We start from the raw sequence: 20,905 nt of genomic DNA on the forward strand, positions 1-20,905 counted from the left end.
ACTGGCCATAATCTTCCAATCCTCCTTGGATAAGGGGGTGGTGCCAGAGGACTGGAGAATTGCAAATGTTACACCCATGTTCAAAAAAGGGTGTAAGGATAAACCCAGCATCTACAGGCCAGTCAGTTTAACCTCAGTAGTGGGGAAGCGTTTAGAAACGATAATCCGGGACAAAATTAACAGTCACTTGGACAAGTGTGGATTAATTATGGATTTGTTAAAGGCAAATCGTGTTTAACTAACTTGATTGTCCTCATCAACCCTCATCAAAAAACTCAATGTGGTTGGTGTGGTATACATGGACTTCCAAAAGGTGTTTGATAAAGTGCCACATAATAGGCTTGCCAGCAAAGTTGAAGCCCATGGAATAAAAGGGACAGTGGCAGCATGGATGCGAAATTGGCTAAGTGACAGGAAACAGAGAGTAGTGGTGAACGGTTGTTTTTCGGACTGGAGGAAGGTATACAGTGGTGTTCCCCAGGGGTCGGTACTAGGACCACTGCTTTTCTTGATATATATTAATGACTTAGACTTGGGGGTACAGGACACAATTTCAAAATTTGCAGATGACACAAATCTTGGAAGTATAGTGAACAGTGAGGAGGAGAGTGATAGACTTCAAGAGACATAGACAGGCTGGTGAAATGGGCGGACACGTGGCAGATGCAATTTAACACAGAAAAGTGCGAAGTGATACATTTTGGTAGGAAGAATGAGGAGAGGCAATATAAACTAAAGGGTACAATTCTAAAGGGGGTGCATGAACAGAGAGACCTGGGGGTATATGTGCACACACGTTGAAGGTGGCAGGGCAGGTTGAGAAAACGGCTAAAAATGCAAAAGGGATCCTGGGCTTCATAAATAGAGGTATAGAGTACAAAAGCGTGGAAATTATGATGAACCTGTATAAAACACTGGTTCGGCCTCAACTGGAGTACTGTGTCCAATTCTGGGCACCGCACTTTAGGAAGGATGTGAAGGCCTTAGAGAGGGTGCAGAAAAGATTTACGAGAATGGTTCCAGGGATGAGGGACTTCAGTTACGTGGATTGACTGGAGAAGCTGGGATTGTTCTCCTTGGAGCAGAGAAGGTTGAGAGGAGATTTGATAGAGATGTTCAAAATCATGAGGGATCTGGAGAGAGTAGAGAGAGAGAAACTGTTCCCATTGGTGGAAGGGTTGAGAACCAGAGGACACAGATTTAAGGTGATTGGCAGAAGAACCAAAGGTGACATGAGGAAAAACTTTTTTTTTATGCAGCAAGTGGTTATGATCTGGAATGCACTGCCTGAGAGGGTGGTGGCGGCAGACTCAATCGCGGCTTTCAAAAGGGAATTGGATAAGTACCTGAAGGAAAAACATTTGCAGGGCTACGGGGAAAGGGCGGGAGATTGGGACTAGCTGAAGTGCTCTCGCAGAGAGCCGGCACGGGCTCGACGGGCCGAATGGCCTCCTCTGTGCTGTAACCATTCTAAGAGTCTCAGTGCTTCTTGACATCACTCCTGAACGGGCCTGGCTCTAACTTTAAGGTTGTGCCCCCACCCACCAGAGGAAATAGTTTCTCTATCTACCTTTAATTATCTTAAACACCTCAATTAGATCACCCCTTAATCTTCTGTACTCAAGGGAATACAAGCCCAGTCTATGCAATCTGGCCTCGTAATTTAACCCTTTTAGCCCCGGTATCAGAAGAGCCCTGATTTGTTTTTCCCTCCCTCCTCCCCACTTCCCAAACCCAGGGGCGGAAAGGAGAATTGCAACATTCCGATTGCTGCCCCCGCCGCGATTGGCTCAGGCAGCAGAGCCTGGCGCTCTATGGTCTGATTAATTTAACACCTGGCTAGTGCAACCCAGCAAACAACAAGCCGAAAGTGTTCGACAGACTGGAAAAAAAAGTCTTACTCGAAGAATGATGCGTGCGTGCGCTTTATTTAAAAATACACCAACGCTTTGTTGACAAGGGGCTGCAGACACCTCTGCTAATACTAACAAGGCTCCCGTTCACGTTGATTTGAACAGGAGATGTCATGCTGCCCATACAGCTGTTAGCTGCTGACTGACTTCATTTTTGAATCCGTTTTTTTGGGGGGGCTGCGGGCTGCAGGAGCTGAATCCAGCACTGCAAATATAGTGGGACGGGACATATAGTTTATGTGGCATTAAAATGAGTGGTTAATGGTGGAGGGGGTCTCATCAGACTTAGCATGTCATTGACAGCGCCACATCACCAGTGCTTCAGCGAGTGATGGCACTTCTCTCATATCAGAAAATACTCATTATTTCAACCAGCTTTTCACAAATCTATTTCTGTCTTCTCTGTTTTTTAAATCAAGGAAGAGAACAATCTCCTGTGTTTCTCTCTCTCTCTCTCTATTCTTTTGGCAAATGAATACAAATGGATGTAATAAAGAACAATTTCAATCAGCAGCAAACCTGAAAGGCTAATTAGTTGTCCTGACTTGATTAAAACTCAGCCCTGTTCCTCGGGGAGGTGGGGCAGGAATCTTGATTTTTTTGTTGTATTTTTGGCAAAAAAAAGCTTGTCAAAAGATTTCCTTGTGATTAAAGCCTTTCTGCAGCTTGTCAAATTATAGAGGTAAAGGGAGGAGGTGTTGATTTACCCCCCCCCCCCTTTCTATCTTTCCATTGCCTTTTTTGAGGCTCATGCAGTGATAACCCGCCTTTGTGTCTTCACAGAGCTGTCATCTCTTTGAGTGACGGGCCTGGCAGAATACAGCGAGACCGCAATAATGCATTCTATTATTCACGGCAAAGGAGGAGAGGGGGGCCAGGAATGTAAAATAGCACAGATTGGGGTGAGGGAAAGATCAGGTTGATGCTTAGCTCCGTGAACTGAAGTGACTTCTAACACGGTGGCCCTGTCAACATAACAGGACGCTGCGTTTTAATATTCCAAAGAGGCTAATTATGTATGTGTTGCACCGAGGAAGCACAATCTCGCTCTCTCTCTCTCTCGATCTGTATTTAAAAGCATTTTCTTTGCACCGAGCGCCTGGACCCATCTGCATGCTACCCCCAGTGAGCTCTGACACACTCTGGCTGTGACAATATCGCTCTAAGCTCATTTATAAATCTGCCTTTCCTGTGATTTTTGCATTCTTGGGTATTTCAATCTAAGTTCTTTTTCTTTAAATAAATGTATATGTATTTTTTTTCAATCCTGAATCTGCCACGGTTTAATGGGGTTGATGGAAGGTTAGTGTTAGCGTGCGTGTGTGAAATACGAACTGCATTCTGCTCAGAGTTTATCAAATGTAGTTATGCACCGACCAGGGACCGGTGCAATATTCTGAAATCAAAATTCCACTTCATTCCATGGTTGTGATTAAAAATGATTGGATTATATTTTATGAATTGATGTTTACTTTTCAAAGTGGGAGATTCTCTCCAAAATTGGATTATTTAGCAATAGAATGCTGAAATGGGAATTAAATCGGCATAACTTTTTTTGTTGTTGACCCTTTCACCTCCACTCCTATCCTGAAGGCAACTAACTCATGTCATTTATAAGCAGCGCCAACCCCGCAGTACCTCGTCCGAGTGACCTGGTTCTCTGTTTTGAGTGTGGAATGGGGCAACACCGCCAATCGTCAGCCAGTGCACATTTCCCTTGGGTGCTGCATGCGAGAGCCCTGGCTGATTTCCACCACCCTCCCACTTTCTCCATTTTTAATTGCGAATTAACTGAGGCCAGTTGTCCTTCCTCCATTGTTGAGCCAGCCGACAGCAACTGAGTTACAGGCGAAGGATTCAAAACCCACCATCGACCTGTTCTTATTGTTTCTATACCAAACCAGTAAGACCAATAGGGAATCATAAAATGCCGTATTTGTGTCAAACAAGATTTACAGAAAAACACTTGCTACACAGCACAAAAGCAGGCCATTCGGCCCATTCTGCCTGTTCTGGCTGTTTGAAAGAGCTATCCAATTAGTTCCACTTCCCTGCTCTTCCCCAAAGCCCTGTTAATTTTTCTGGCACAGTAAATTGTTCAAGGATTTAAGTCTAGATAGCATGGGACTCCATCCAGTTAGAAAATTGCATTATAGTTTCTGCTTTTAGGGCTTATACTTGGGCATAAAATATAGTGGTTTAAGCAGAGAACTGATCTCGCTTCCATTTCTCTTATCTGATTTTGTTCATTAACGAAAATGAATTCCTTTGGGCGAGATGTCAATATACAGGGCCTCGCTGGTTGAACGTTGGAACAGGAGTTCTCCTGCTGTCCTGAGCAACCCCGACCTCTTATCAAGCACCGCCACACAAAATACACAGATTCATTAGTTAAATGCAACCCATTGCATTGTGGAACACTTTGAGACACTTCAGATACCCGATAAGGCATTGTATTTTTTTCTTCCACTCTTCTTTCTATAATGGTTAGTTTTTCCACTGTTTTTTAAGGCCTGTGTACTTTACATCCTGGCTGAAAGGCTGGGCTGATAACCTGTCCCCCTGTCACTTGCACTTTTGCTTCAAGCCACTGGGAGGTGTGCAAGAGTCTTCTTGCTTGTTACAAGGCTGCCTCCCTCACTACAGGAACGGTGGTACAGTGGTTGTGTGGCCTGGATTAATGATCCAGAGACATGAGTTCAAATCCCATCATTGGCAGCTGGGGAACTTCAACTTCAGTTAAATAAATCTGGAATGAAACGCTAGTACCAGTAATGGTGACCATGTAACTATTGGGATTGTCATATAAACCCATCTGGTTCACTAATATCTGTTAGGGAAGGAAATCTGCTGTCCTGACCCGGTCTGGCCTATATGTGACTCCAGACCCACAGCAATGTGGTTGCGCCTTTAACTGCCTTCTGAAATGGCCTAGCAAGCCACTCCGTTGTCAAGAAGGCGGCTCGTCACCACCTTCTCGAGGGGCAATTAGGGATGGGCAAAAAATGCCGGTCTTACCAGCGACATCCACATCCCGTGAATGAGTAATAAAAAAACGGCCCTCTTCCTTCTCTAGCTGAATTCCCCAACGCTCTGGATGAAATCAGGAGCTCTCCTCCTTGGGGAACTGTGGCTGTGGTTTACTATGTAAACCGTCCCACTCCTGGGCAAATCCCCCACTGGGGAGTCCTTTACAGAACAAAAGCTAAAATTAAATAAGAAAGTCTAATTTCCTCCTTTTCCCCGAATGCTGGGAACATAGGAACAGGAGGAGGCCATTCAGCCCCTCCAGCCTGTTACATTAGGAACAGGAGGAGGCCATTCAGCCCCTCCAGCCTGTTACATTAGGAACAGGAGGAGGCCATTCAGCCCCTCCAGCCTGTTGTATAAGAACAGGAGGAGGCTGTTCAGCCCTCGAGCCTGTTACATAGGAACAGGAGGAGGCCATTCAGCCCCTCCAGCCTGTTACATAGGAACAGGAGGAGGTCATTCAGCCCCTCCAGCCTGTTACATAAGAACAGGAGGAGGCTGTTCAGCCCCTCGAGCCTGTTGCACAGGAACAGGAGGAGGCCATTCAGCCCCTCCAGCCTGTTACATTAGGAACAGGAGGAGGCCTTTCAGCCCCTCCAGCCTGTTACATTAGGAACAGGAGGAGGCTGTTCAGCCCCTTGAGCCTGTTGCACAGGAACAGGAGGAGGCCATTCAGCCCCTCCAGCCTGTTACATTAGGAACAGGAGGAGGCTGTTCAGCCCCTCCAGCCTGTTACATTAGGAACAGGAGGAGGCTGTTCAGCCCCTCCAGCCTGTTACATAGGAACAGGAGGAGGCTGTTCAGCCCCTCCAGCCTGTTACACAGGAACAGGAGGAGGCCGTTCAGCCCCTCGAGCCTGTTACACAGGAACAGGAGGAGGCCTTTCAGCCCCTCGAGTCTGTTACATTAGGAACAGGAGGAGGCTGTTCAGCCCCTCGAGCCTGTTACATTAGGAACAGGAGGAGGCCATTCAGCCCCTCCAGCCTGTTACATTAGGAACAGGAGGAGGCTAATCAGCCCCTCCAGCCTGTTACATAGGAACAGGACGTGGCCGTTCAGCACCTCCGGCCTGTTACATAGGAACAGAGGAGGCCATCCAGCCCCTCCAGCCAGTTATATAGGAACAGGAGGAGGTCGTTCAGCCCCTCGAGCCTGTTACATAGGGACAGGAGCAGGCCTTTCAGCCCCTCGAGCCTGTTACATAGGAACAGGAGGAGGCCATTCAGCCCCTCCAGCCTGTTACATTAGGAACAGAGGAGGCCATCCAGCCCCTCCAGCCAGTTATATAGGAACAGGAGGAGGTCGTTCAGCCCCTCGAGCCTGTTACATAGGGACAGGAGCAGGCCTTTCAGCCCCTCGAGCCTGTTACATAGGAACAGGAGGAGGCCATTCAGCCCCTCCAGCCTGTTATATAGGAACAGGAGGAGGCCGTTCAGCCCCTCCAGCCTGTTACATAGGAACAGGAGGAGGCCGTTCAGCCCCTCCAGCCTGTTATATAGGAACAGGAGGAGGCCATTAACCTCCCTGGGCCTGCTCCGCCATTCAATTAGATCATGGCTGATTGTAGTTCAACTCCATTTAGTCGTCTTTGCTCCATACCCCTTGATACCCTTACCCAACAAAATATCAATCTCCGTCTTAAACGCTCCAGTTGACCGCCCGCCCCCCCCCCCCCCCCCCCCAACCCCCCAGCAGTCACAGCCCTTTGGGCGTGAGAATTTCAGATTTCCGCTACCTTTCGTGTGCTTCCTGGTTTCCCTCCTAAGTGACCTAGCTCTAATTTTAACATTATGTCCACTCGTTCTTGATTTTCCCCATCAGGGGAAATCGTTTCTCAGTAGGGCTGTAAAATCAGTTTAATTTTTTTTCCCTCTATCAGAACGACCCAGTGGATTTGAAAAATGTTCAGCAACCTAGGCCGGGGTCGAGGCTGAGTAGAGAACATTACTAATGATTGAACGGGAGTTGGAGAGAAGGCGAGAATAAATCGAAGAGCAGCTTTCTGGTGATGCTGAGCCCAGGATTTAAAAGCCTGTAGATTATAGGAGAGAGGGAAGGTGAGGCACCAGACCTTTGTATTCCATGGCTTTGATTTTGTTTTTCCTCTTGTTTCTTCCATTTAACTTTATTAGACTTGGCATATGAGCCAATGGTGACGTATTAACCATGAATGCAGTAAGAAATAGAATAGCACCGTATAGGTCACGAAACAATGCGCAGTCCTGGGAGCCAAGTAATCAACTCGTAATCTAATCGTGACTACAGTGCATTCAATAGTCCGATACAGCTAGCACAAAGAGTCAAGCACCCAGAGAAACCCAAGAGATGGCGTTGAATGTGTTTGTCTTTTGGGTATGTGTACAAACTAAAACTGAATCTAGAACTAAGGGGCATAATTTCAGAATAAGGGGGCACCCATTTAAATCGGAAATGAGGCATTTCTTCTCTCAGAGGGTCGTGAATCTTTGGAATTCTCTTCCCCAGAGAGCTGTGGAGGCTGGGTCATTGAATATATTTAAGGTGGCGATAGACAGATTTTTGAAAGGGAAGGGAGTCGAGGGTTACGGGGAGCGGGCAGGGCAGTGGAGTTGAGGTCAAGATCAGATCAGCCATGATCTTATTGAGTGGCGGAGCAGGCTCGAGGGGCCGAATGGCCGACTCCTGCTCCTATGTCTTCTGTTCTTATGTTACAGACGTTGAGCTTGCTAAAGTTAGGGAATGTCTGTAAACGCTCGTATCGTCACACGCTGCACAACAAGCAGAGGTCTTTAAAATTTAGGAAGATAGTCACCAATAAATCCAATAAGGAATTCAGGAGAAACTTCTTTACCCAGAAGGGTTGGTTAGAATGTGGAACTTGCTACCACAAGAAAGAAAGAACTTGCATTTATACAGCCCCTTTCACAACCTCAGGGCCTCCCAAAGCGCTTTACAGCCAATGAAGTACTTTTTGAAGAAGTGTGGTCACTGTTGTAATGTAGGAAACGCGGCAGCCAATTTGCGCACAGCAAGCTCCCACAAACAGCAATGTGATAATGATCAGATCATCTGTTTTTAGTGATGTTGGTTGAGGGATAAATATTGGCCCAGGACACCGGGGAGAACTCCCCCCTGCTCCTCTTCGAAATAGTGCCACTTGAGAGAGCAGACGTGGCCTCGGTTTGACGTCTCCTCTGAAAGACGGAGTGGTTGAGGCGAATAACGTAGATGCATTTAAGGGGAAGCTAGATAAGTACATGAGGGAGAAAGGAACAGAAGGATATGCAGATTGGGTTAGATGAAGCCGGTTGGGAGGATGCTTGCGTGGAACATAAACACCGTCCTGTTTCTGTGCTGTAATCCTATGTAAATAGTAAGATGCAGGATCAGACCTTGGAATTTCCGAATGGAGCGAGATGTCCGGTCTTCAGCCTTGCCAAGGATGAGATAGTGTTACGGGGAAAAACCAGACGCTTCAGTGAAAATGAGAGCTGCAGGGAGACTGCGGGCCACTCACCTTGGGCTAGTCTTGCTCACCCCCCTAGTGACCAGTCCGAGAGCATCACCAGGGAAGGCAGCCAGTCGATTTCCGTTGAGTCGAGTAAGTGTGCAGTCTTTAGCGGGAAAAAAACAGGATAATTACACGTAAAAGGAACCAAAAAAAAAGCTAAGCCAAATAATTAACACATTTTTCAACCTACGCAGTATAGGAACTGAATAATGTACTTTAGAATGCTGGACTGTTGTACTCGGCTGACAAAATGTCTCCTTCAATGTCGGGACGATTAAAAAAATATATATATACATTACATGTACCAAGAGCTTTTCAGTAAATGGGGGTTAATAGTACCACACGATAAGTGTTCTGATGTGCCTCAATCCAACGCTCATCAGTGCAGTTCTCAGTACTTTGTGTGAGCAATCCTGTTGCAGTGACCGCGTTCGCCGGGGTCCAGCATTCCACCGATTCCAGGCCCAAGACCTGCTCTGCCTGGGTCCAGACCAACAAAAACAAAAACTAAATTGTAACATCTGGACACCGGTGACATGCGCAAAAGGAAAAAAAGAAAGAACTTGCATTTATATAGCGCCTTTTCACGATCTTCGCGTCCCGGGTGGTCGTGAAAGGCGCTATATAAATGCAAGTCTTTCCTTTATTTTTCTTTATCTTGGTACGTCTCAAAGCGCTTTACAGCCAATGGAGTACTTTTGAAGTGGAGTCACTGTTGTAATGTAGGAAACGCGGCAGCCAATTTGCGCACAGCAAGACCCCACAAACAACAAAGTGATAAATAACCATATAATCTGTTTTAGCGACATTGATTGAGGGATAAATATTAGCCAGGACACCGGCGAGAACTCCCCACTACTCTTCTTTGAAATAGTGCTATGGGACCTTTTACGTCCACCTGAGAGGGCAGACAGGACATCAGTTTAACATCTCATCCGAAAGATGGCACCTCTGACAGTGCAGCGCTCCCTCAGCATCGCACATGATGTGTCAGCCTGGATCATCTGCTCAAGTTCCTGGACTGGCGCTTGAACCCACGATCTTCTGCCTCCGAGACGAGCGAGTGCTGCCCACTGATCCACGCGTATGGAGGATAATGCTGTAATTCTGCCAAGGGTGCGATTAGTTACGTGGCCATCCAGCGGCAGGGATGGGGTAGAACAACAGTGTTGTACAAGATGGATTTCCCGGTGTTACTTGCCCTGTCCTCCTCCCAGAGCTGCTCTTTGAGAACTGGTTTAGTATGTGGTTGGAGCCAGGGGAGGGGAAGAGAAGGTTTTGGTAACTCAACTCCTTCAATACTTTTGTGAATCTTTGAAGACTGTTTTAGACTCCGTAGTACAAGCAACAGAGGGTTTGGTTCCAAACCTGAGGTCATTGGTTTAAGTCACTGGGCTTCCAGTCACTCTAATCTGTCTGCCATGCACAGTGGAGTTTTGGGATGGATGACAAATGAAACACCTTTGGGTGGTGGTTGGGGGATGTTGGCCTTTATCTCAGTTGACGTTGTGAGGTGGCTTAAAATTATGCAGCAACTTTGTGAAAAACGTGTGGAGTGGGGGTGAATTCTGATGCCAGGCAGGAATTCATAGAGGAGTCAGGGGAGGTCTCCTCATCAAAGGTCAGGTTTCAGAGGTAGGCTTTGAGGTTCGTTGAAGATGGACAGAGATGAAACAACGTGGGTGGCTTTAAGGGGAGAATTTCAGAGAAGCGGGAATATGATGGCTAAAGACTCTGGCATCAGTGGTCGGTCGGGTCGGGTGGGTCAGGGAAAGGAGGCAAGAGAGGAGAACGTGCAATAGTCCAGTCTCAATAGAGTGGCAGATGTGGGGGGGGGGTGGGGACGTAAGGTTGGAGATGACCGTGAGGGATGGGACGGAAAGAGGCCACGGAGCTGAAGTTGAGGAGTTCGAAATCCTTGTGTTGGGGGGATGGGACCCAGTGAGATTTGGCCCGGGGCAGGGGTGATAAGTGATAGCCGATTGGAGAGCAGCACGAGCACCAGTCGCAGAAAAGTCAATGGTCTTGAACCCGTTCTGCCCCCTGCCCCCTCCCCTCAAGCTAATGAAGGATACACCTTGACTAATAGTTGGTGGGAACCAGCAATAACGGAACATTGGAGATAGAACCTCATGTTGTTTCGGCAAGAATCTGAAGTTGGGGAAGGGGGGTAGTAACAAATGCACGCATAGATACATAGATACATAGAAGATAGGAGCAGGAGTAGGCCATTCGACACTTCGAGCCTGCTCCGCCATTCAATGAGATCATGGCTGATCATCCAAATTCAGTACCCGGTCCCTGCCTTCTCCCCATATCCCTTGATCCCTTTAGCCTTAAGAAATATATCTAACTCCTTCTTGAATATACTTCATGAACTGGCCTCCACCGCCCTCTGTGGCAGAGAATTCCACAGGTTCACCACTCTCTGGGTCAAGAAATTCCTCCTCATTTCAGTCCTAAATGGCTTACCCCTTATCCTTAGACTATGACCCCTGGTTCTGGACTCCCCGGCCATCAGAAACATCCTTCCTGTATCTAGTCTGTCCAGGCCTGACAGAATTTTATAGGTTTCGATGAGATCCCCTCTCAATCTTCTAAACTCCAGTGAGTATAAGCCCACTTGACACAATCTCTCCTCATACGTCATTCCTGCCATCCCAGGTATCAGCCTGGTGAATCTTCGCTGCACTCCTTCCATGGCAAGAACGTCCTTCCTCAGGTAAGGCGACCAAAACTGCACACAATACTGAAGATGTGGTCTCACCAAGGCCCTGTACAACTGCAGCAAGACATCCTTGTTCTTGTACTCGAACCCTCTTGCTACGAAGGCCAACATACCATTTGCCTTCTTAACCGCCTGCTGTACCTGCATGCTTACCTTCAGCGACTGGTGTACAAGAACACCCAGGTCTCTTTGCACTTCCCCTTCTCCCAATCTATTACCATTCAAATAATAATCTGCCTTCCTGTTTTTGCCACCAAAGTGGATAACCTCACATTTATCCACATTATAGTGCATTTGCCATGTTTCTGCCCAATCACCCAACCTGTCCAAATCGTGCTGGAGTTTCACGACATCCTCCTCACAGCATACCCTCCCCCCCAGCTTTGTGTCGTCTGCAAATTTGGAGATATTACATCCAATTCCCTCGTCCAGATCATTAATATATATTGTGAACAGCTGGGGTCCTAGGACCGATCCTTGCGGTACCCCACTAGTCACTGCCTGCCACTCGGAAAACGACCCATTTATTCCAACTCTTTGCTTTCTGTCCGCCAACCAGTTCTCTATCCAAGTCAATACCTTGCCCCCAATCCCATGTGCCTTAATTTTGCACGCTAATCTCTTATGCGGGACCTTATCGAAAGCCTTCTGAAAGTCCAAATACACCACATCCACTGGTTCTCCCTTATCTATTTTACCAGTTACATCCTCAAAAAATTCCAGTAGATTAGTCAAGCATGATTTACCTTTTGTAAATCCATGTTGACTTTGTCCGATCCAGTCACTGCTTTCCAAGTGCTCTGCTATTACATCTTTTATAATCGACTCTAGCATTTTCCCCACTACCGATGTCAAGCTTACCGGTCTATAATTCCCCGCCTTTTCTCTACCACCTTTTTTGAATAGTGGGGTAACATTAGCTACCCGCCAATCCATGGGTACCGTTCCAGAGTCTATCGAGTTCTGGAAGATGACCAGCAATGCATCTACTATTTCTAGGGCCACTTCCTTAAGTACCCTGGGATGTAGATTATCAGGCCCTGGGGATTTATCGGCATCTGAGGAAGGATGTTCTTGCCATGGAGGGAGTGCAGCGAAGATTCACCAGACTGATACCTGGGATGGCAGGAATGACGTATGAGGAGAGATTGGGTCGATTGGGCTTGTACTCGCTGGAGTTTAGAAGAATGAGAGGGGATCTCATTGAAACTTATAAAATTCTAACAGGACTAGACAGACTAGATGCAGGAAGGATGTTCCCGATGGCGGGGGAGTCCAGAACCAGGGGTCACAGTCTAAGGATAAGGGGTAAGTCATTTAGGACAGAGATGAGGAGGAATTTCTTGACCCAGAGAGTGGTGAACCTGTGGAATTCTCTACCACAGAAGGCAGTAGAGGCCAATTCATTAAATATATTCAAGAAGGTGTTGGATATATTTCTTAAGGCTAAAGGGATCAAGGGATATGGGGCGAAGGCAGGGACAGGGTACTGAATTTGGATGATCAGCCATGATCTCATTGAATGGCGGAGCAGGCTTGAGGAGCCGAATGGCCTACTCCTGGACCTATCTTCTATGTTTCTATTCCAATTGTTGAAAAGTTTCTGGGGTTTTCTTTTTATAGGCAGGGGAATAGAGACAGCTGACGGTCTTTGTCATGTTGACATCTCCCTCATTGGGTCAGATTTTGCTGTCGACAGCGGGAAGTCTTGTGAGGCGGCTTTTGTAGATATGTTTTTAATGGGTTATTAAATATGGCCCAGTGCGCAGCTGGGAGGGGTTAGCGCGCGGAGCCCGGTGCTCAGGGAAGCTCCTCCCTTTTGGATGGTTTAAGTAACAGCAGCGGTGCTGGGAGACACGGAGCCGCCTTTTGAAATGTGTGCCATGTTCTCTGGCCAAAGGTGGCGCTGTTCAGCTGCCAGGGACGAACGGAACCAGCCTCGAGCTGTGTGGTGGCAATTCGCCCACCTTCTCTGCAGCGATGACAGAGAGTGGAGCAAAGCCTATTTTTGGAGAGCCATTTGTGCGCAAAGTGCATTTTTGCGCCCCTTCTGGGCACATTGAGCAATACAGCGGCGAGAGGGTGCGGCAGAGAGCCTGTTCACCTGGAAGAGCCTCCGTGCTGGACTCTGCAGTTTAAACCCCAATCCAGGCTTGCTCGGAGAGTGCGGTGGCTCTGGTCTTTATCAGTTAGGTGTGCTGCCCGTGTCCCAACTCGCACCAAGTCCTGTTCGCCCATCCGCCCCCCCCCCCCCCCCCATGCTCGCTGACCTACACTGGCTCCCGGTTAAGCAGCGCCTCGATTTCAAAATTCTCATCCTTGTTTTCAAATCCCTCCATGGCCTCGCCCCTCCCTATCTCTAATCTCTTTCAGCCCCACAACCACCCTGAGATATCTGCGCTCCTCAAATTCTGCCCTCTTGAGCATCCCTGATTATAATCGCTCGACCTTTGGTGGCCGTACCTTCTGTTGCTTAGGCCCTAAGCTCTGGAATTCCCTGCCTAAACCTCTCCGCCTCGCTACCTCTCTTTCCTCCTTTAAGACGCTCCTTAAAACCTACCTCTTTGACCAAGCTTTTGGTCACCTGCCCTAATTTCTCCTTATGTGGCTCGGTGTCAAATTTTTTTGTCTTTTAATACTCCTGTGAAGCGCCTTGGGATGTTTTACTACATTAAAGGCGCTATATAAATACAAGTTGTTGTTAATACGGAACAGATTATTGCCATTTTGCTCGGAGACAGCAGACAGTGAGCAGTAGTACGACTCTGACAGAGAAAGAGCAAGTTTTCTATTTACATAGAATGTACAGCACAGAAACAGGCCATTCGGCCTAACCGGTCTGTGCTGGTGTTTATGCTCCACACGAGCCTCCTCCCACCCTACTTCATCTAATCTCATCAACATAACCTATTTTTTTCCCTCATGTACTTATCTAGCTTCCCCTTAAATGCATCTATGCCATTCGCCTCAATCACTCCCTGTGGTAGCGAGTTCCACATTCTAACCAATCTCTGGTTGAAGAAGTTTCTCCTGAATTCCCTATTGGATTTATTAGTGACTATCTTATATTTATGGCCCCATGTTCTGGTCTCCCCTGCAAGTGGAAACATCCTCTCTACGTCTACCCTTTTATAATTTTAAAGGCGTCTATCAGGTCACCCCTCAGCCTTTTTTCTAGAGAAAAGAGCCCCCGCCTGTTCAGCCTTTTGATTGGAAAAGATATTGCAAGTAAGTGCTTGTGCCTGAGAGAGTGCTGCCGATAGCTGCAACCACTGGTCTGTCTCTTTTTTTAAAGACAGTTTTATGTTTAGATATGCAGATATATTTAATCATACAGCACACGAGGATGGCTTTCGGCCCACTGTGCCTCTTTGAAAGAGCTATCCAATTAGTCCCACTTCCCCCGCTCTTTCCCCATAGCCCTGCGACATTTTCTTTCCTTTTCAAGTGTCGGTCCAATTCTTGAGCGGAGTGCATTCCAAATTGCCAAGTTAAAAATTAGCATGTGATTGACTTGTTTACTTGTAGCATCTAAATCCTAACCACCAGCTCTCACCACTGACCGCTTACCAGTTTAAAACCACCCGGAGAGAAGAACGAGATGGCAGGGTCAGTTTGGACCGCGCTGTCTCCGCTCTAACCTGAGCTCAACACCTTGGAACCTCGGTCAAGTCCATTCCACAACGGTGAGGTGGAAGTCTCCTCTGGTCAGAGGGGGCACTACATGAAGGTGGATTTACCTGCCTCCAGCCAGTCTGTCCCCACCTGGGCTTTGCCCAAGTTGCATGCAAACGTGAACTTATCTTTTCTCTTCACAGATGCTGACTGATCTGATCTGTGCATTCCCAGTATTGTGGGTTTTAGATTTAAGTGAGACCAGGGTGCACGACCATCTGACTTGAATCCTCATTCTCCTGGTTTAGGTTGGGCAGATCACTCGTCACAGCATCACCCCTCTCAAGAACATAAGAAATAGGAACAGGAGTCGGCCATTCGGCCCCTCGAGCCTGCTTTGCCATTCAATGAGATCATGGCTGATCATCGACCTCATCTCCACTTTCCCGCACTATCCCCATATCCCTTGATTCCCTTAATATCCAAAAATCTATCGATCTCTGTCTTGAATATACTCAACGACTGAGCCTCCACAGCCCTCTGGGGTAGAGAATTCCAAAGATTCACCACCCTCTGAGTGAAGAAATTTCTCCTCATCTCAGTCCTAAATGGCCGACCCCTTATTCTGAGACTGTGACCCCTCTTCATATTTTTAAGCCAAACTTTTCAAGTTCCGTGGACTGATTCAGTCTCAGTCCTCCAAAGCTGAAACGGTCAGTTTTTGATGGTAGATTGTCTGTGTCTCCCTAATAAACTGGCCCTTCACTGTCCTGCTGTGCAAGTTACCTCATACAAAAAAAATCTTGTGAAAGCCAAAACTCTGCTGCCCGTGTCCTAACTCGCACCAAGTCCCGTTCACCCATCACCCTTGTGCTCGCTGACCTACAATGGCTCCCGGTCCGGCAACGCCTCGATTTAAAAAATTTTCATCTTTGTTTTCAAATCCCTCCATGGCCTCGCCCCCCCCCTCCCTATTTCTGTAACTTCCTGCAGCCCCACAACCCTCTGAGATCTCTGCGCTCCTCCAGTTCTGGCCTCTTGCGCATCCCCAATTTTCATCGCTCCATCATTGGCAGCCGTGCTTTTAGTTGCCGAGGCTCTAAGCTCTGGAATTCCCTCCCTACACCTCTCCACCTCTATTTCCTCCTTTAAGACACTCTTTTTAAAACCTATCTCTTTGACCATGCTTTTGGTCACTTGTCTTAGTGTCTCCTTATGAGGCTTGGTGTCAAATTTACTTTGGTAATGGGCCCTGTGAATCACCTTGGGACATTTTACTACGTTAATGGTGCTATATAAATGCAAGTTGTTGTTGGGATTTAATTTTCATCTGATGAAGCCTGAATGATAGGTTATACTTGCATAATATACATGAATTACCAATGCTTTCCATTCACTTCCTACATGGAACTAACTCGGTAAGGGTGACAAAATGGTGATATCTGCTCTCGGCCCAAGCCATACCTCTTACTTTGTAAAAATTCATTCACGGGATGTGGGCGTCGCTGGCAAGGCCAGCATTTATTGCCCATCCCTAGTTGCCCTTGGTGGTGGTGAGTCGCTTTCTTGAACCGTTGCAGTCCGTGTGGTGAAGGTACTCCCACAGTGCTGTTAGGGAGGGAGTTCCAGGATTTTGACCCAGCGACGATGAAGGAACGGCCGATATACTTCCAAGTCAGGATGGTGTGTGACTTGGAGGGGAACATGGAGGTGGTGGCGTTACCATGTGCCTGCTGCCCTTGTCCTTCTAGCTGAAAGAGGTCGCGGGTTTGGCAGGTGCTGTCGAAGAAGTCTTGGCGAGTTGCTGCAGTGCATCTTGTAGATGGTACACACTGCAGCCACGGTGCGCCGGTGGTGGAGGGAGTGAATGTTTAAGGTGGTGGATGGGGTGCCAATCAAGCGGGCTGCTTTGTCCTGGATGGTGTTGAGCTTCTTGAGTGTTGTTGGAGCTGCACTCATCCAGGCAAGTGGAGAGTATTCCATCACACTCTAGACTTATATTCTACAAAGTAACTTTTAATGAACTAAAGCTGAATTAAGCTTGATGATTTTTGTGGACGATGGCTGGAAAGTACAATGAAATCTAAACTAGTCTGCTTTTAGATTATTTAATAAATGTGATATACTCCACAGGGATTAATAATGACTTGTCAAGGAAACAATGTGACAGTAGTGAATAAACAGAGATGAGGAATCAAGTGGGCAGTACACCAGTTTCAAGTAGATTATATCGCCATGGAATATGTTTATCCTGGTGCTTTACAACGTATTATTCAGACCACACCTGGAGTATTGTACTCAACTCCGGCACCACACAACAACAACACCTTGGATTTAAGTAGTGCCTTTAACGCAGTAAAACATCCCAAGGCGCTTCACAGGAGCATTAAAAGACAAAAAATTTGACACCGAGCCACATATGGAGAAATTAGGGAAGGTGACCAAAAGCTTGGTCAAAGAGGTAGGTTTTAAGGAGCGTCTTAAAGGAGGAAAGAGAGGGAGAGAGGCGGAGAGGTTTAGGGAGGGAAATCCAGAGCGTAGGACCCAGGCAACAGAACTCATGGCCACCAATGGCTGAGAGATTATAATCAGGGATGCTCAGGGGGGCAGAATTAGAGGAGCGCAGATATCTCTGGGTGGGGGAGGTTGTGGGGCTGAAGGAGATTACAGAGATAGGGAGGGGCGAGGCCATGGAGAGATTTGAAAACAAGGATGAGAATTTTGAAATCGAGGCGTTGCTTAACCAGGAGCCAATATAGGTCAGCGAGCACAGGGGTGATGGGTGAACGGGACTTGATGCGAGTTAGGAGACTGGCAGCCGAGTTTTGGATCACCTCAAGTTTACACAACATATTAGAAACATTGGGTGAAAAATTCAATATCGCCCCGTTTGGGGCGCCATTATCGGCCGTGCGCAAAGTTTAGCGCCTGGCGCTAATTATCGCCTCTGACAGCAAACTTGGCTTTTATCGCCCCTGGAGGTGATTGGAGCGCTAAATCAGGCGCTTCACACCTGTCTTAAGGCGCAAAGGCCGAGGAGCGAGGCGCTACCTCAGAGCGCTGGCGAAGCAAGGAAGGGCAAATCAAAATAAACCTGCAAAGTGCTGCTCAGTACCCAAAACTCCTTCACACAGCGTTGAATCTCTCCAGAAGTCTCTCTCTCTCTCTCTCTCTCTCTCTCTCAGAATGCGTGGTGCAAAAATGTCACGGACAAAAAAAGGCAGGAAGCGGTCGCCTTTAAATAGCGCTCCCCCAGTCCCTTTCTGACAGCAAAACGCTCCCCTCAACCTGTCGTTGCTAGCGGCAGGCGGTAAGGCAGGGGGCGCCACTCAATATCCGGTCCGTGGCGCTAATGGGGCATTGTGCACTCGACTGAAGTCACGATCTTCGGGTGCAGGAGATCGTGGCGGTAGTGTTTAGTGCCGCCGCAAAATATCTAGTTAATTTCGCGAGCGGTGCAAACATCGCCGTGCCCGGGCGCTAGTTGCTTTGCGCCCCATTAGCGCCCTCTTAAGGCGCTAACGGGAGGCGCAAACAACTGAATTTTTCCCCCATTGGGTTTAGTGCAAAGAAGTGCGATGAGTTTGTCAAGGGGATTGCTCTTCGAAAGACCCAGCGCAGACTCGATGGGCCGAATGGCCTCCTCCTGTGCTGTACTATTCTATGTGATTCTATCGGCAAAGAGAGAAACTCTGCTGGTTAAAAATAAAATGGTTTAGAGGGGCGGGGTGGCGGGGGGGACTTTCACCAGCATATTATGTCAAAGCCAGAAAAGACTGACCAGTCACTCAAAGAGCAGTAAATGTTTGGTGCCTGGTTTTTGAAGGGAGGTTGTTGCTCCTTTCAAAATTTAGTGTGGGCTCAGTTCCTGTTTTATTTTTAAAAAATCAAGGGCTCCAGGTGCACTGCCATGGTGGCCACATGGAACACCAGCCTAGGTTGAAAAGAGTCGGCGAGAAGACCAGACGAATTGAGAAGTCAAGGTTAGGCCACCTGAGGCTTGGATTCTTAACGGCGGTAGATTGCAGGAGGAAATAAAAAGCAAGGCTTGAAAGATTTGCATTTATATAGCGCCTTTCACTACCTCGGGACATCCCAAAGCGCTTCACAGCCAATGAAGTACTTTTTCAAGAGCAGTCATTGTTATATTATAGGGCAACGGTAAGTGAATTTGCACGCAGCAAACTCCCAAAACAGCAATGAGATAATGACCAGACAATCTGCTTTTAGTGATACATTAGCAAAATACTGCGGATGCTGGAAATCTGAAATAGCAACAGAAAACGCTGGAAATACTCAGCAGGCCAGGCAGCATCCATGGAGAGAGAAACAGAGTTAACGTTTCAGGTCTGGGAACCTTCATCAGAACTGGAAAAAGCTGGAGATGTAACGCCCACCTTGAAGAAGTTCTGCTCTTCTCTTCGACGGGATTTCCGTTTGTCTCTTCAACCTCGTTCATCTTCATTGCTTTCAGTTTCGCTTCTCATGTTTCATCTTTCCTGCCGCTTACATAAGCACAGTATGTTCCTTCAATTCCTCCCCCCCCTCCCCCTCCCCCACCGTCTCTGCACCTGCTTAATATCTGTTACATCTCCAGCTTTTTCCAGTTCTGATGACTGGTCCCAGACCTGAAACGTCAACTCTGTTTCTCTCTCCACGGATGCTGCCTGGCCTGCTGAGTATTTCCAGCATTTTCTGTTGCTTTTAGTGATGTTGTGTTGAGGGATAAATATTGGCCCAGGACACCGGGGAGAACTCCACACCCCGCCCCCCGCTCTTCTTCAAAATAGTGACGTGGGATCTTTTGTGTCCACCTGAGCGAGCAGACGGGGCCTCGGTTTAACGCCTCATCTGAATGACGACACGAAGAAGGATTTGAGGTGCTAGAAAAGAATGATTTGGAGTAGGCTTCAGGGTGACGAGTCCTGCGTGACAGATTTTTACACCTTAACTTTTTATCATTAACCATATACTCTGGTACAAGATGCAGTCTGTGGAACAGTGCACGCAGTTAAACCGTCCCTCGCATCACTTTGCCTTTCATTACGACAAATTATTTTACCAGTTCTTTTCTGTCCCATTAAAATGCACCACCATCCTTTTTGATGGTGCTTTTCCAATAAAAGCTCTATAACAGAAGGGAGTACAGTTGAGAGCAGAATGTCCCGCAGAGCCGACTGCTCAAACTCCCTCGAGTAGCCTCCGCGGTGTGTTTGCTTGGCGACCAAGTGAGCCGCATTTATTCCCTCTCCCTCGCTGAATCAAGAGTCCTGGCTGGTCCCAGAGACGGAGAGCGTTCGGGGAGGAGTGCGGAGGAAAGTGTCGAATCACAACATCGAGGCCACAAGTCTTTCTAAGCACAGCGGTTGTACCGTAAACTTTTATTTTTCAACCTAGAAAGCCGATCTGTTCTAATTTTCCTGAATGGTGATGCAGCGCGAAGAATAAACTTTGAACAATGGCCTGCCCTGTCCAGTGAGTCACACCTCCCTGAAGAGTTTGCTCATTGTGGTTTCCTCAGTGGGGTGTTAAAGTACAGAGCGAGCGAGGGACTTTCTCATTTATTTGCTCGCTCATGAAAGAAAGAAAGACTTGCACCTTTCACGACCACCGGACGTCTCAAAGCGCTTTCCAATCAATGAAGTACTTTTTTTGAAGGGAAGTCACTGTTGTAATGTGGGAAACGCAGCAGCCAATTTGCGCACAGCAAGATCCCACAAACAGCATTGTGATAATGACCAGATCATCTGTTGTAGTAATGTTGGTTGAGAGATAAATATTGGCTCCAGGACACTGGGGAGGGCTCCCCCTGCTCTTCTTCGAAATAGTGCCATGGGATCTTTTATGTCCACCTGAGAGGGGCAGACAGGGGCCTCGGTTTAACGTCTCATCCGAAAGACGGCAGCTCCGACAGTGCAGCACTCCCTCAGCACTGCACTGGAGTGTCTGCCTAGCTTTATGTGCTCAAGTCCCTGGAGTGGGGCTTGAACCCCCAACTTTCTGACTCAGAGTCATAGTCATAGAGTTATACAGCACAGAAAGAGGCCCTTCGACCCATCGTGTCTACGTCGGCCATCAAGCCCTGTCTATTCTAACCCCATTTTCCAGCACTTGGTCCGTAGCCTTGTA

At 47.6% G+C, this 20,905-nt stretch overlaps 1 protein-coding gene across 4 annotated transcripts in view; it reads left to right on the forward strand.

Annotated features, from left to right (window-relative positions):
• sema5ba (sema domain, seven thrombospondin repeats (type 1 and type 1-like), transmembrane domain (TM) and short cytoplasmic domain, (semaphorin) 5Ba) overlaps positions 1-20,905 on the forward strand; it is a 423,201-nt gene that overhangs the window by 12,987 nt on the left and 389,309 nt on the right. Inside the window, exon 2 of one of the 4 annotated variants that reach the window (XM_085986838.1) lies at positions 6,823-7,000. The exons of the other annotated variants lie outside the window; for them this stretch is intronic. The gene's annotated coding sequence lies outside the window, so the exon portion shown is untranslated. The remainder of the gene's footprint in view (positions 1-6,822; positions 7,001-20,905) is intronic. 4 annotated transcript variants of the gene reach the window in all.

The sequence above is a fragment of the Somniosus microcephalus genome, chromosome 4, assembly GCF_052327205.1.
Source record: "Somniosus microcephalus isolate GS21.2 chromosome 4, FLI_Smic_1.0, whole genome shotgun sequence".
Taxonomy (NCBI): Eukaryota; Metazoa; Chordata; class Chondrichthyes; order Squaliformes; family Somniosidae; genus Somniosus; species Somniosus microcephalus.